The sequence below is a fragment of the Ctenocephalides felis genome, unplaced genomic scaffold, assembly GCF_003426905.1.
Source record: "Ctenocephalides felis isolate EL2017-DRISC unplaced genomic scaffold, ASM342690v1 CF-g0.4_SCAFFOLD_01592, whole genome shotgun sequence".
NCBI lineage: Eukaryota > Metazoa > Arthropoda > Insecta > Siphonaptera > Pulicidae > Ctenocephalides > Ctenocephalides felis.
In genome coordinates this window covers 14,138-29,232 of record NW_020537746.1, presented here as the reverse complement: position 1 = coordinate 29,232, position 15,095 = coordinate 14,138, and the positions used below count along the sequence as shown (strand labels likewise).

The window sequence follows — 15,095 nt, the reverse complement described above, 5'->3', positions numbered from 1 at the left end:
TTCTCTCGGTTCCAGTAGCCCTTCACTAATTATTGTAAACTTCTATATTTCAATTTACGAAAATTACCAAAAAATTAGGTAAATCAAGTTTCTGACTGCTTGGCATAAGTGCTTTAAGGTCAGTGACAAGACTCGACTTGAAATATGCATAAAAAAGTGATATTTAATACTAAAGTTAATTGCGAGCTTTATGCACAACAGAGTTTCATACAAGGCTTTAAAAGCGGGAGGAAAAATTGTAAATACGTGAGTTTTTACTTGCTGTCAGTAACTATAACTAAAAATGGAATTAATCTAATTTTTATTGTATCCTTAAATAGTACGAGGTTGACTCTAAGTGCGGCTTTTACTCTTAGATCGCTTCAAAATATTCTTTAGGTTTGTTGAGGTTGAGGTAGTATTGTATAGTGAGAAATTTAGCTGTCGATTAGTAAAAATACTTTTTTGATCGGTTATTGTAGAGCGTTTGTTGAAAGATGGAATATCAAAACAAACATTTTTGTCAAATTTTGCATTTTTATTTCTGCAAACGATAAAATGATTCTCCCAAAAATGGGTGCTGTTCATGGTGTCAAAGCCTTAAAAACAGCTATGTTGTAAAGTTGGTTTTGAAAATGTCATTCTGGTGATTTTCCACCCAATGCAGTTCTGATTGTCCAGTTAAAGTTTTGGACAACCTAATTAAAGCAATAATCTTTTAAGTTTAAAAATTATTGGGTTGGTTGGTTGAAATTTTGCTCCACATCCACCAAATATTCCTGACCACAAACCATCTAATTTAAAACCCTTGAATTTAAAAAAAAATCATGATGGTCTCAAATGTGCCTAATTCAGTCTTTGCTAATAAAAACTAGTAGTTTTATAAACTTGGGATAATGATGTTTCTTGGAAAGTAACAAAAGGTCATCGATCAAAATGGTATACAGATCAACGTTATTTAAATCCACGCAAAAAATTGGCTTTGATTTTCTAACAAAAATGCGCACTTACTTAGTTGCCAACGATAACTACCAATTTCTACAAAAATATGCGCACTTAGTTAGCAATCTTATAACAAAAAAGATTTATTAAAAAAAATATATAAATTTAGATATAATTCCGTTCTGAGTTAAGAAAATGTCAACTACTAAGTAGATTCGTTAAGAAATGGCTTTGAAGAAACTGAAACTAAATGCCCAAATTCAATCATATGTACAAAAACTTGCTATAATTTATTTCTAAAAAGAAAAAGCTAAGAAAGTTAGAACCTAATATAAAATCTTTATATAAGCTTAAGTACTGCATTAAATAAATTTCGAAAAAACGTAATAAAATTAGTTTGAAATTTTCGTTTGTTGGCTTATTCCGAAATTTTTCTTATGATGTTTAATAACAATTTATATTAATAGCGATTTCATCTTAAAATTTATCCTTCACATTTTCTCAGGAGCAAAAAAATTGTATAAGGGGGCATAACGTTTTTATAAGCCTCAAGTGGGGCGGGGGCCAAAAAAGGTTGGGAATCACTGGTTTAGAATAAAAGAAATATCAGGTGATAAATATATACACGTGATATCTTACTATACCCCTTTCTCCCTGGTGTAATATTTCGTGATTTTTTTTTCCAAAGGACGTCCTCTAATTTTTTTATTTTTTTAGATCTATGGCACATTTAGCAGAGCCATGTTAAGACTAATGCCAGCTCTCAAAGGATACGCAGAACCTTTAACAAATGCCATGGTAGAATTCTATTTAGCATCCCAAGACCGGTTCACTCAAGACATGCAACCCCATTATGTGTATTCACCTCGTGAGATGACCAGATGGGTACGAGGAATCTGTGAAGCTATCAAGGTACTAATCGAATAACACACTTTGGTGATTGAACTAGGAATTTAATATTGTCAATTTTACCCTCAGACCTCTGGATGCTTTACCCGTGGAAGGTCTTGTGCGCTTATGGGGCCATGAGGCTTTACGTCTGTTCCAAGATCGTTTGGTTGAAGAAAGTGAACGCAGGTGGACGAATGAAATATTGATGCTGTGGCTCTGAAACACTTCCCGGGTATTGATGCCCACAAAGCTTTGGAGAGACCCAATTGTTCTCCAATGGTTGCACAAGCATTATGTACCTGTTAACAGGGAGGAGTTACGAGAATACGTTAAGGCTAGGTTAAAGGTAAGAAGACTATCAATTGAGATTTATACAAAAACCGACATTTCAGAAAATCGGTTTTCGAATTTTAATTTCACTAAAAAAAAACGATTTAATCGGTTTTCGAATTTTATATAGAAAATAAAATTTTTGCTCAAATATTCTGTAATTTATCCGCAAATTTAGTGTAATTTAGAGCAGTATTTGACTGAATTTATTTATTGTTCAACTTTATAGATGGTAAACAAAATTGTTTTAATTTTAATTAGTAGAAACTAAAAAATATTAGTTTATCTGGATTAAATAACTTTGAAAATAATTATTCGTTATTCATGCATCATTTTCACATATAAGAATAAAAATATTTTTATGGTAGTGAAAGGAAAGTTTTTGAATAAATTAAAAATAATACATTTTTAAATAAAAAAGATTCATTAAATTAAAAATTAAAAAAAAAAATAGATACATGGTGATACACACTCGTAATATCAATTTATGTTTTAAAACAATTAAGCTAAACTTGTATAGGTCTTTTCCGAGCAATTTTAATTAATTAATTTTAAACATTCTAATTTTTTGTTTAATAAAATATGATTTAAAAAAACTTAAAATGTCTATCGAATTGCTACTTAGACATGTCCTTTGTTTACTCACAAAATTTCCTGAAATAGAAAATACTCTCATACTTGCGACCAAATTACGCTTAATTGTTTTTAAAGCCTGATATAATATTTCTAAGTTTTTTGTTCTTTAATTTGTGGCTTCTAGGGTTTGAAACTCTTTTTTTTTTTAGTTTGAGTAGAGGAAGTTGCTTTTTTAAGAAGAAGTCACACTGATTTAAATTAATATATACACTGGTATAAAAATCGAAATTAATATATACAAAACCTTTCTGGGAACCATTGCAGACTAATAAGATATCAAATGCTATTGAACCAATATGATTTCAAGAATCAAAACGCTTTCCTCTAACTTTTATATTTGGCTATATTTGTTATTTTTCATTTTGTACAGTGAAAACCGACTTTTTTCACTAAAAACCGTTTTTTTTTCCATAATTTTCGCCAAAAAAACGGTTTTTGAAACCCGATAAACTCTACTATCAATATTTTTGTTGCAGAAATACTAAATGAGGTTTTCTTTCCAGATTTTCTACGAGGAAGAACTTGATGTTCCATTGGTTCTGTTTGATGAAGTTCTTGAACACGTTTTGCGTATCGATAGAATCTTTAGACAACCTCAGGGTCATTTGTTGCTTATTGGAGTGTCTGGTGCTGGTAAAACTACTTTGTCCAGATTTGTTGCCTGGATGAATGGCCTTTCTGTATTCCAGATTAAGGTAATAATATAAATAGTAATAAAAAGCCCCAAGTTTAACTTTAACACTAATCATACCAAGACTTAATATATACCTAATTCTACCATAGCGGGTCAAATGACCCGACTCTGTTTCATGCTTGAATGTATGAAATATGGATGTTAGGAAGAAAATAAAAATAAAAATTAAATTTATTATAATTAAACAAAAAAGTATGTTGAGCATTTCTATTACAAAAGCAAAAATAAGAAATTTTATTTCATAGTTAATCGCATTTTTTTTACATATAATTGTGTCCATTGTACATTTTCCGCAAACATATTTTTTACATTTAGAGCAAATTTTGTTGGTTTTATTTTCTTTACAGTATTCTATTTGACATCTCATACGTTTATAAGCAACTGTAGTAGACTTAGGCAACGATACTTTCGTATTTGTTTCTTGTTTTGGTTGTTCACGGACTTCTCGAAATTCGGCGCCAAGTTCTTCTGCTAGCTTGAAAATCTCGCGAGATATTTTCTCCTGTCGTTTGCTTGTACAAAATCCAGGCATTTATGCCAGCTAAATCAAGGATATTGAAAAAAACTTGGAGAGGTCAAGACTTGGATTTTGTAGTAAATTTCTTCGCCATTTGATCGGTCATGTTTACACCAAATTTGGTTTTATTGTAATATGAAACAGTTTCAGGAAAAGGTTTATCATTGTATTCTTCATCGTCGGTATCTGTTGAATCAAACTCATTTTTATTTTCAACCAATATATCTTCATTTTCAGAAAATTCATCTTCACTAATTTCTGAAAACTCTTTGCCAATATTATTTATATCTTCTAAGAACTTGTAATGTCTTGTTTGCTTCGACATTTTTCTGGGTAAAAAATAATCTGTATTACTATAGCTATCAAAATAAAATATAAGCTAGGTACTTACCGAGACTTTCAATTTCTGCCACTTTATCTAACAATAAAAAGCTATTTTCAATCTAAAGTTTGATATTTTTTGAAATTATTCTGAGCTATTTTCGTTGAACTACTTTACGCAACAGTGTTTAAAAGAATGTGCAACTTACTGACTACAAAGATGACTTGACAATCTCATAAACCAAAAAATTCTCTCCGGGTCAAATGACCCATTAGGGTAGATATCGGTATACAAGAAGGATTACTCAAAATAAACAAAACAAAACAAGAAAAAAAAATTGTATATAACTGTACTTTAATTACTTAAAAAAAGTCATGAAGTCAAATGTGCAAACGCAATGAAATTATATGTGCATTTTCAATGCAAAAGTTCAAAATGGGTCATTTGACCCGCTATGGAATGTTCAGTGTTAATAATGATTATATTATTTTTTTTTAGGTTCATAACAAATACACGGGTGAAGATTTCGATGAAGATCTACGTTGCGTTTTGCGCCGATCAGGTTGCAAAGACGAGAAGATCGCGTTTATTCTGGACGAATCTAATGTTCTGGATTCTGGTTTCCTTGAACGTATGAATACTTTACTTGCCAATGGTGAAGTTCCTGGTTTATTCGAAGGCGATGAGTACACCACTCTTATGACACAGTGTAAAGAAGGCGCTCAGAGGGAAGGACTGATGCTCGATTCTAATGAGGAGTTGTATAAATGGTAAATAGAATATATATATACTTATTAGCCCGGTAAATTTAAACCTAAAATCAGGGTGAAGGTTACAATTACAATAGGCCTACTGGGCACGTAAGAAAACGCGCTAAGCATACTACCTCATAAGTGGCGTTTAAACATACTTTTCAAAGTGCTATATCTTCAAAACGGTTGCTCTGAGGAAAAAAAGTATTGATGCATTTCTTGGAGATAATTTTATGCTCTACAAGTTTGTCTTAGATAATTTTGCGATAAAACTGACCATTTAGCTGTAAATAGCGAAACGTTCACATTTTTTACCTTTGACCTCGTGCCAATTTTTTAGCTTGCACCGGAACGACGAGGACTTTTGAGATTTCTTTTGTAACCTCGAATGCGTAAATTGATATGAATTATTAAATATGATAATGTTTTATTTGTTACTAGCTGATCCGGCAAACGTTGTTTTGCTAGGTAAGATATACTGTAAACAATTTCTGGAGAATCTAAAATATTAATACTTCTAGTATATAAGAATGTGTTGTTTGTATGCTATACAATGAGTGTTTATTATAAAAACAATAAACCTCATAAGTTTTTCTATAATTTGTCAATACAATCGAACTGGTAATTTTATGATCTTTCTATAGAAAACATGGTATAATCCGATCCAAGTCATTTTTGGTCTGTCGACTGGTTGATTACGTTTTAAGTTTTTCAGATTCTTTTTGGATTCGGGATTTTGTGTATAATTGTAAATAATACTACTGAGATTATACAAAATTATCAAATTTCTGCGAGGTGAGATAGAAAATGAATTAAGTATTCATCTTTGACCTGCTTTTTGAAAAGTTTCAAGTAACATTTGATGAATTAAAGTAAATTTAATAAAAAGTATATATGTAAAGCAGGGCGAGGTACAAATGTCCAATTTGACTTTGAGCAAATATTAATTTATTTTAAAAACCAAACCAATTATATCACAACAAAAAACACATTTCAAACGAACTATTATCTGACTACGTTCAGTAAAACTATCAGCTACTTCACCATTGCAGAAATGTGCTTTTTTGCCGTCTTTCAAAAATTTGTTTTCTAGACCTTTTTACCTTATAGGCGGAATAATTTGGAACGGCCAGGTGGCAAGCAGGTTTAATGTCTTATTTTAATTTTAAAGGTATTTTACAAAATAATTACATTTTTAACCAATGGTGAAAAACTACCAACGGAAGAAAATACTTTTATTATGGATTTTTAAAGACTACCATTTATCCCCGATAGCAAAGTCATAAGAATCAAGGTTATAGCTGGTTAGGCATCTTTTTCCCTCTACTTTCAAATATTGTTGTTATACAATGCTCAACTTTTTTGGTTTTTGACATATCGGTGGTGGATCTTTTTAACCCCGGACCCCTTTATATTACTATCTATATTTTTCGATAAATTCTGGGAAATTATAACTGGGAAAATGTTATTCGACAAAATGTCACTTTGATCGATACCAAATTTAGGTTCTGAATTTAAATAAAAAAAAATATACCTAGAAAATGTTTTATAAATACCAATGAGTATATAATTATACAAATGAGATCTTTCAGAGCACCGTGTTTGAGAAATATATGCCAAAAAGTGCATTTTCATAAAACATTTCAAAAAAGTTGATATTTTGAGTTTCTAGTAACACTTGCGATCCGTTTAATAACGTTTTTGTGTATAAATAAAACTACAAACAAAACTACTTACTACAATTTAATCATAATTAAATAATATTCACGTAAAACTTCCTATTTAAACGTAATTGAACATCATTTGTCAAAAGCATTTGACATTTGACGTATTAGCCACCGTCCATTGTTTTATTCAAATTACGCTTCTACAAAAAAATTTCAAATTAAAAATGTAAAGTTTCTACGCGATTTTGAAATATTCTCTCACCCATTCCGACAACCTACTGATTAGCACGAATTTTTCAAAACTAAGACTGGTTAAATCGGTTTAGCCGTTTTCGAGTTTAGCGGATCATTTTATCAAGAGCTCCGTTTTATATATAAGAAAATTAATGTTTGTTTTTTTTCAGGTTTACTGGACAAGTCATGCGCAACTTGCACGTTGTCTTCACAATGAATCCCTCGACCGATGGTTTGAAAGACAGAGCTGCAACATCACCAGCTCTCTTCAATAGGTGTGTTCTTAACTGGGTTGGTGATGATTGGAGTGATGGTGCTCTGTTTCAGGTACAAATCAAACACTCTCCTTTTTCCATTTACATCACCTATATTGTTATTTACAACAATAATCTGGTTATTTCAGGTTGGCAAAGAATTCACATCTCGTGTGGATTTGGACCGTTCATCCTGGCGTGCACCAGACTTCTTCCCTGCTTCATGTGCACTTTTACCAGCCTGTGTTAGCCATCGTGATGCTGTTGTAAATGCTTTTGTATATGTCCACCAGACCTTGCACAAGGCCAATGCCAGGTTGGCAAAACGGGGAGGACGTACTGCTGCCATCACACCCAGGTAGATAATAGAAACATAGTAAATAACAAATTGGGAAAGGACTTCTGATACATTCTTGTTTTTTGCAGGCATTATTTGGACTTTATCCATCATTTCGTAAAATTGTACTCTGAGAAGAGAAGCGACTTGGAGGAACAGCAGTTGCATTTGAATGTTGGTCTTAATAAAATTGCAGAGACCGTGGAACAAGTTGAGGAGATGCAGAAGAGCCTTGCTGTTAAATCACAGGTGATTAGAAATAGTTAGTGGCACTATGCTTTATGGCAAGTTGCATAAAAATGAATAACTATTGGTGCAACTAACATTTAGGTTTTTATAATAGATTTTTGAAATTTTAACATGGCCCAAAATTTTTAACTTCCCGAAGGAGATGTTTATGTTTTCATCAAAAAATCCCATTCGCTAATTTTATGTTTTCTCGACGTTTCAAGCCATTCTGAATCGAATGAGACCAAATTGGAAAAAGTATGTGTGTGTGTGTGTGTATGTGAACAGATTTTTTGCCGTAAATCGACGTTTTCTCCAAAAACGGCCGGACCGATTTCAAAAATTTAAAAGCCATTCCATGTATCTCGCTGAGGACTATCGTTCGTGAGGATCTGAGGACTGAGTTTTGTGCGGCGATCGGCAGGGCCTTTTTTTGTAAATTGCAGAAAAGTGAAAAATCTTTTTACTTTTTACGTTTTAGCCCGCAATTCTGAATCGATTCTGAAAATTCAAAAACCATTCGATAGATATTGGTTGGGAATCGTGCTGATTAGTTTTTGGTAAAGATCGGCCGGGCCGTTTTCTTGTAATAAAGTTTTTTAAAAAAAAAATTCGACGATTTTTATGATTTTTTTTTTTGACGGTAGATACCATTGTTTTCTAGGTCATACTAAAATATTACGGCCCTACGACAACTCGTTTAGCTTTAAAAATTCGTCAAAGTTTGCAAAATTTGTATCGTTTTATTGACATTTGTCAAAATGAAATCTTTGATCGACGTTTTCTCAAAAACGCCTTAACCGATTTCAGAAATTTAAAAGCCATTTGATGTATTTCGGTGAGGACTATCGTTTCTCAGTTTTGTGCGACGATCTGCCAAGCCGTTTCTCTATAATTTGAAAAAAAGTGTTAAACTTTTCGTCCACATTTAAGCTCATTCTACCGAATCGATTTTAATAAATCAAAAACTGTTCGAAGGATATTGGTTGGGAATTGGGATATTGTGAAAATCTACCGAGCCCTTTTTTTGTAATTAACTGTTGAAAAAAAAATTTAAGCTGATTTTTATGGATTTTTTTAGTGATATATACCATGGTCTTATAGAACTTACTGAAATATTACGGCCTTAAGACAAATAGTTTGATTTTAAAATTCAACAAAGTTTGAGAAAATGAGTAGTTCTTTTGACATTTGTTAAAATTAAACTTAGACTATTTACTTGGTATAATGTTAGAGTACTTGGTCTTGAACATAATAAACCATTAAAGTCCTGAAAACTGGTTCAATTATATAAAATTAGCTTTTAGAAAATACTCCGAGTCGAAGTGTTTGTTCGTTTCAATTATGTGTAATAAATCCACTCGGAATACTTTTAATGACTCATAAATTAATTTATTTTTTTATTGATTATGTCGATTATTTAAACATATCGGGAAGTTCATGTAACTTGCCTCAAGGCTAAATACCAAACCAACTAGTTTTTACATAAACCACTTATTACTTACTTACCTTCTTTATCAAACCAACTTTCTTTTGGGACTGGGGTATTTTATATCGTTTTCTTTTTTTTTCAGGAATTGCAAGCCAAGAACGATGCTGCCAATGCCAAGTTGAAGCAAATGATGAAAGATCAGCAAGAAGCTGAAAAGAAGAAGGTTCAGTCTCAAGAAATTCAAGTGGCACTTTCTAAACAAACTGTGCAAATTGAAGAAAAGCGTAAGGATGTCATGGCAGATTTAGAAAAAGTCGAACCGGCTGTTATTGATGCCCAAACAGGTAGGATAGAAAATTTACATTGCTCCTTTGTAATATTCCTATTGTATTAATTGAGCCGCTCAGTGCACACATCGACTAACTCCATTTTTTGAAAAAACTGAGATATTAGTGCGAAAGTACTCAGTGTAATCATAACTGTTAGTGATAATAAGACTTTTCGGAATAATAAAAATTGAAAAATTAAAAACACTGTGAAACATAATTTTTTTTTGACCTCTGAATAATAAGTCATTTATTTCAGAAGACATTTTGATTAACTCCATTTTGTAGTGCATATGTTCCGGCTGGACCGGTTTTCGGGTTTCATGAGTCACAAATAAGAATTTGATAAAAACATAAACCCTAAGATTGTTTGGCAAAAAACTGTAGAGTCTCAAGGATGTTACAAACTTACATACTAAAATTCGTGTACCCGGCAAAACAGAAATATACAACTGTCTTAAGTTTATTGAAACTTGTTTAAAATACGGAAATAAGAGCTAAGTCAATTGAAATGAAATTTCTGGTCAGTGGAAATAGCTATTACCTATTGACTCTAGATTATTGAATCCATTTTAGCTGATCCAAATATTCCACGAAGATTTTTTATCAACAAAGCCATTAGAACAATCACTAACAGAAAGTAACCATTACAGAGTGTCCTGTAAATTTGCTTAAAATACGCTGGATAAAGTTAGAAATCTTATATAAGCCAATCTTATATAATTTAAATGTGTCTATAATGAAGATTTTTTAAAACGTATTTTAAAGCTATTAATATAAGAAAGTCTGTACTAGGTTGACCAAAATGTTTGAATAATATACTTTATTATATATATAATAGTCATTATTATATTATAAAGCTAGAACTTTGAAAAGGAAAAATTGAGAGACATAAAGGACTTGCTAAAATTCATTCTCCCCACTACGAAAAATTGATAAACATTATTCTAATCATCATAGAATACAGCTGATAGAGAAAATATTATTTATAGAATTACTGATTAATCATAAATAATATATTACAACAGTTAACATTTATTTTTATGAAATGCTTTAAGACAAATATATAAGATTAGGTTATTATTTTTTTTTAGTTGACAACTTGATTAACTCAAGTCATATCAAATCTTTAACTTGAATTATAATTATTTACTCACTATTTACTGTAATTAACCTTATAAACCGTCACATGTAAGCTATATATGTATTTATACATTCTACATTATATTTTCCAACTTATATTATTACAGGAATTTTTAAAAGCAATGTGCATTACTTCATCGCTTTCTCTACTTTCTGTTTTTTGGAGTTAGTCACTGTGTGCACTGAACGGCTCAAATTGTAGATTTATTTATATCAGGCAGAAATATTTTTATAATGCATATATAAACGTATCTCATTAAATCGGAATTATTAATGTAAAGTGTAAATTAGATTTTGGCAATCTTTGTTGCTTCTAAAATGAAACAGTTTTACATCATTTTCAAATATTGAATGATCAATGACGAACCTTTTTCTAAGTTAGGAACGTCCTAAAAGGCAGTATACACTAATTATTTTTTCTAATGGATACAACATATGTAATTAAGCATTTTACTTCAAAATAACACTTTCTACGACATTATAAAGCTGTAAAGTCCATCAAGAAGCAACAACTGGTGGAGGTTCGTTCTATGGCAAATCCTCCAGCCATCGTTAAATTAGCTTTGGAATCGATCTGTCTACTTCTTGGTGAGAGTGCCCTGGACTGGAAGGCCATCAGATCTGTCCTGATGAGAGACAATTTTGTACCCACTATTGTCAACTTCAACACTTCGAATATCACGTACGCGAAAACAATATTAGTCAAATTATGAATATAAATGCAGCGCTGCCTACTAGATATTGCTAAAACTTCTTTCTTCTTCTCTATTAACTTGATTAGAATAGTCGGAGTATTATATATTGTGGCATGGGTGAGGATGAAATATATGGAGTTTGATGATTGGTGATTATTAACTAGTTAATTGATTGTATAATAATACATTCGTTATTTCTCGTTTTAAGTCATTTAAAGTATGTAGGTCTGATAAGATTTGTGAACCAATTCTGCCGCATAACAGACCTATGTTAAGGCAAGGCTATGTTATGAAGATCTTTCCATATTGATTGACAAAAGCCATGTGGTGGCTGTGTAGTCAGGTGTCCGATAGAAACCCTGACCTAGAAAGCGCACAAATGCCAAAAAAATGATGTTAGATAACAGGGTCTTTCTGACTCAGCTTCATAACATGCGAGTGACGTTGCAGTTTATGTGTAAAAAGCTAGAATGCACAGCAAATACAAGACATTTTGACAGTATTCAGTATGATTCATTAGCATAATGTATGGAAGTTGGAACGAAACATGGCCTTGCCATAACATTGGTCTGTTGTGAGGCAGAATCGGTCTCTTGATCTTCTATCGAATAGAGGAGTTTGTTGGCACGAAAAAATCCCACTTGCTAATTTCACATTTTCTCGGTGTTACAAGATATTCTGAATCGTTTGATACCAAAATTATAAAATATATGTGAAAATTTGGCTTGTTGTCGACGTTTTCTCAAAAACGGCTGAACCGATTTCAAAAATTTAAAAGCTATTCAATGTAATTCGATTTCGACTTTGCATTAATTGCCCGCAAAAAGTGCTTCAATTATAAAAATTAATTGAATTTTGGATTAAACACTATTGGGAAGCGCCTTCAGAGTTAAAGAAATTTAAATAAAAGAAAGAAGAAGTTTTTTCTTATTGTTTTTTTTATTGACTTTGTATACACGTACATTAGTCATATACATTTTATAAGAAATTTTTACAACGTCATTTTATTTGATTGTATATAATTATATACTTAGTGCATCATATATAATTTTTTTTGTCAAGATAGAAGTTTGTTTCACTGATATCAATTGAAAATCGCATCGGGAAAAAAAATCACAAGCGAAGGTAATTCTTTTAATTTTCAGTCCAAACTATCGGATATTTTACTAAAAATATAACGCTATTTATGAAAATAAAAATGGAAGAATGTCTTTGCACGTATCCTTGCGGCACACCTATTTTTATATTTAAATTCTTAGAAACAAATTTTCTTTACTTGTCTTCTTATTGAAACATTCTTAGTGAAGTAATAATTATCTTAATTAAAAATAAATTTTATCTAACATTGGCTCTCAAAAATTTTCGCAATTTTATATCATAATTTTAATAAAATTGTATGAGAAGCCTACTTTGCTTAATTTAAAAACCGTTAGAAAGATATTGAATGCAAATCGTGTTGATTAGTTTTGGGTGAAGATAGGTAGGGCCATTTTTCTTGTAAATAACTGTTACAAGGAATTTTTTTTTGACGATTTATGAAAATAAGAAGGAAAGATGATCTTTGTACGTACCCTTGCGGTACACCTATTTTTAACTTCCCGTGAGGAAATTATATTTAAATTTTTAGAAACAAATTTTCCTTACTTATGTTCTATTGTTTAAATATCATTAAAAGAGTAATCATTTTTTTAGTTAAAAGCTAGTGGTGTATGGTATTGCGGCTTGAGCAAATTGCTGGAAATTTCCATACCGAATTAAAATTTTGAAAATATTCGGATTTTCGATATTCAAAAATTTTTTTTTGGAAATTGCAAATAAAGTTTTTTAAATAATTCAAATCGGATGCTTATCTCTCTCAAAAACTGCAATATTTTGCACATTTTAGCTCTTTATCTTTGAAATGGCTGGTCCTGCCTCTTCCAAAAACTAACAACCACTTCTCCCAATCATTACTAATTGAATGGTTTTTAGATTATTCAAATCGAATACTCTGTTCTCTCAAACTCCATTTCTATTTTCTGCACTCTTTGCTATTTATCTCCGAAACGGCTGGACCTGCCTTTGCCAAAAACTAATCAGCACGTCTCCCTATCAATAGGAATCGAATGTTTTTTTTAACCATTCAAATCGGTTGATCCGTGCGCCCGAAAACGTGACGAAAAATTGTATCCATACATACACACACACATTTTTTAAGAAACTAATTTAATAATTTTTTATGAAAAGCGATATATATATTGCTTTTGTGAAAGTAAGTTTTATCTTCATTATCTTCATTGTTCATTAACTATCTTAGTCGAATGATTTAAAAGATTTATAAAAGTAATTAATAAAGATATCAAGATCCACAATATTTAAATTTTTATAATTTTCTTATAATTTTTATAAACGGAGACCTATACAAAAAAAACTGACTCAGGTTTTCGGTATTTCGGAATCCCGGTATTGAAATTCCTAGTCATGATAAATTATTATTCCATTAACTGGTTAATATTTCACCAAAACTCCCTCGATGTCTGTAAATAACTGGATTGTGTTGTACAAATGTGTTTGTATGTCTGTTATATAATACTTTGCAGAAAAATTTAGTGCAAAATAGGTGATTGCGTAGTGCATCTCGCATATTGACGTCGTATCATAGTATCCATCAACGTCTTTTTCTTCCTCTTTGTAAATACATATATGCATTCTTTCTAAATTGTGCTAACTGCCTGAGCTAAAACGTATATAAATAATGAAGCTTTTAATTTTTTAACGACTGAGAAACGCATGGAACGAAATATATAATTTATTTATTGTTAAATGTGATTTTTTTCATTGCGTTTATACAGATGCTCTGGAACAAACTGATGAAAAATTACTAATTTTACTTTGCTAAATTAAATTAATCTAACTGGATTACGTGTAACAGGTGTTATAGAAATATTAATTAATTAATGAGTTTAAAATTTAGGAGCTGGACCTGTTGCAGACGAATGGACAAATATAATATACATGTTTTATGAATTATTTTGTGACTATATAAAATATGTATTCATGCCTCTGTAAACGCACACACATAGTTTTATTTTGATACTCAAGACATACCAATATTTATAATTTGCTAATGGGGCATATTAATACATATTTCCCTAAAACTTGAGTCATCAACATATTCATTTATCATAGTCCTAGGGTGGTCCTTAATATGGATATTTTCGAATTTCTTTGCTCCCAAAGGCTCAAATGCGTCCAAATCAGTAATATGGTAACACTCGTGATGCACACATTTATTATATATGACCATTATACACATTTATATAATGATAAATTATAAATTATATATTTATAATAGCATTAAAATATGTATAATATTTAAAAACAATAATGTAATCAAAGTCATACTTCAAATATGACATGATCGGTTTGTCATTGTAATTAGCATTTAGAAATGAACCTTAATTAGAGAAATGAAGTAATTGCTGATTAATAAATTCTATAATGTTCGTTCACACAGTGGATTATCAGAACTTTATGTAGTTAAAATTAACATACATTCATTGACTGCTTGTTATTTTTTTTTCACGGCCCAAATGTTTAATTTGTTTTATTATTTTCAAGGAATAGGGTAACATATTCTTCTGGTTCAGGCATTTTTCATTAAATCAAGATTTGTACTACGATGCAACTTTAAAATGTTTATTTATCAATGCCGATTTCCTTGTTGATATCGGTAC

General features: G+C 30.9%; 1 pseudogene; it reads left to right on the top strand.

The window, feature by feature from the left end:
* The window catches only part of LOC113372118, a 33,509-nt pseudogene that overhangs the window by 4,316 nt on the left and 14,098 nt on the right, over nt 1–15,095 (top strand).